At 58.7% G+C, this 1,940-nt stretch overlaps 1 long non-coding RNA gene across 1 annotated transcript; it reads right to left on the bottom strand.

Moving 5' to 3' along the window:
• Positions 1 to 242: 242 nt before the first annotated feature.
• Positions 243 to 1,660, bottom strand: LOC311515803. The gene is made up of 2 exons (XR_014710234.1): positions 1,476 to 1,660; positions 243 to 558 (listed from the first exon to the last, which is right to left on the bottom strand). It is a non-coding gene; the product is annotated as an uncharacterized lncRNA (long non-coding RNA).
• Positions 1,661 to 1,940: the final 280 nt, after the last annotated feature.

Raw genomic sequence — 1,940 nt, 5'->3', positions numbered from 1 at the left:
TTTAACCAAAACTAAGGTTTTTGCACAAGTGTTCTGTAACTTTTATATAATGTCTACAGAGATTAGGCAAACAGGAATAGTGCCTAACATGTTAATATGGCCACTAATTGGTAGCACTTAGCACCACATTTAGTTCAACATTTATACTTGCAGTCAAATTGGCCTCATTTAAATAACTTTCTGATACCCAGATGTTGTGCTATTTTTAATCTAAAATCTTCAGAAACTAGGAGGCCACTAGATTATAAAAGCAAAGTTTTTATTTCAAGCCCAAAGCAGAGTTACTGAAGTGAACCCTGGTCTGCTCTCCCATTCCCATTTCATTCTCTCCTCCGATCCCACCTCCTTTTGGAAGGAGATTGTAGTGACGTGTCCACCTGAGTCTTTCAGGACTGCTGCATTAACCCCTTCGCTGCTACAGACCCCAAAGACAAAGTTCTGTAGTGCACTGACTTCTATCATAATCAGAGTCTGAGTGTCACAGAACTTTGCTTCAAGAGACTAAATCCTCCTGAGTTACAGGTACCAAGAGTTTCTTCAAGTGGAAAGGCTGTCTTTCTGGAAATGGAGAATGCAAACAGTTAGAGGGGAGCCCCTTTGATTAATCAATTAACTCAGCATAGAATCCAAGCACCAGAACTAAGGAAAGGAACAGCCCCAAAGCTAAATGGCTGCTCCAATCTATGCCAGTTGCAGTGCCCCCCGCCAGCAGCTAGTTTGAACAACAGACTGAAATAATTCAGGAACAGCTGGTTGTGTCACCAGTGAGTTACACTAGTCCAGCTGCTGGTGCTTTCAAGCTCGCTAGGGAGAGCCACTGCTCTAGTGTCCCATGAAAGGTGACCACCCCGGGGGCTGCCAGCACACCACAATGCACACAGATACAAAACGTGCCAGGGGACTTGGGACAAGTTGGCACCTTCAACAAAAGGCTGGGGGTGAAGAAGCAGGGGCCCTGTCCAGCGCTGACAAGCATAAGCAAGCTATCCTCCCCATAAAACCAGTAAGAATTCCTGGGCAGTCCCGCAGCCATACACAGGGGTCAGAGAACCTCCTCCCCAGCCAGCCATGCACACCACCCCCCCCCTTGCACGGGGGCCAGAGGACCTTCCCCCCAGCCAGCCACACGCACACACACACCCCCCCTTGCACGGGGGCCAGAGACACCCCCCCCACCCAGCCATGCACACACACCCCCTTGCACGGGGGCCAGAGACACCCCCCCCCCTTGCACGGGGGCCAGAGACACCCCCCCCACCCAGCCATGCACGCACACACACACCCCTTGCACGGGGGCCAGAGACACCCCCCCCCACCCAGCCATGCACCCCTCCCTTTACACGAGGGCCATTCACCCTCCTCCTCTTGCACGGGGGCCAGAGGCACCCCCCCAACATGCCCCCGCCCCCCTCCTTGCACGAAGGCAAAGCGATGCCCCCCCCGCGCAGGACCCTTTTCCCCTCCCCCGCCCGCACCTGGAGCGGCCGCAGCTCCCAACGCAACAGGTCCCGCGCAGCGCCTCGCGCTCCGGCCGCAGCAGCCCCCAGTGCAGCCGCCGAAGGAGCCGCGCCGGCGGCGGCCCCCCCGAGCCGGGTGTGGGGGGGTGCGGAGGCTGCGGCCCGTGTCCGCGCTGCGCGGCCAACTGCGTCCCCGCGGCCCGACGCTGCCCCAGCCCCGGCACCGGCCGCCCCCAGCCCCGCGCCGCGCTGCTCCATCTTGACTTTTGCCGACGTGGAAATTTTAGGTTCGGAGACGAGCTGCGCTCTTATTGGCTGGCGGCGGCCGGGGTCGGAGGTCATGGCTGCTGTAGCAGCTCCGCGCCAAGCCGCCTCGCAGGCGGAGGGGGAGGAGGGGCCGCCGTGGGGCCCCGCCCATCTCGGGGCAGAGGCGGCTGGGAGCCGCTGTGCTGGCCGGGCGCTGGGGGAGGGCGCTGATGGCTG

This window comes from Lepidochelys olivacea (assembly GCF_965140295.1).
Source record: "Lepidochelys olivacea isolate rLepOli2 genome assembly, chromosome: 2".
Classification (NCBI taxonomy): Eukaryota; Metazoa; Chordata; order Testudines; family Cheloniidae; genus Lepidochelys; species Lepidochelys olivacea.
This window is presented reverse-complemented; position numbering and strand designations above follow the sequence as displayed.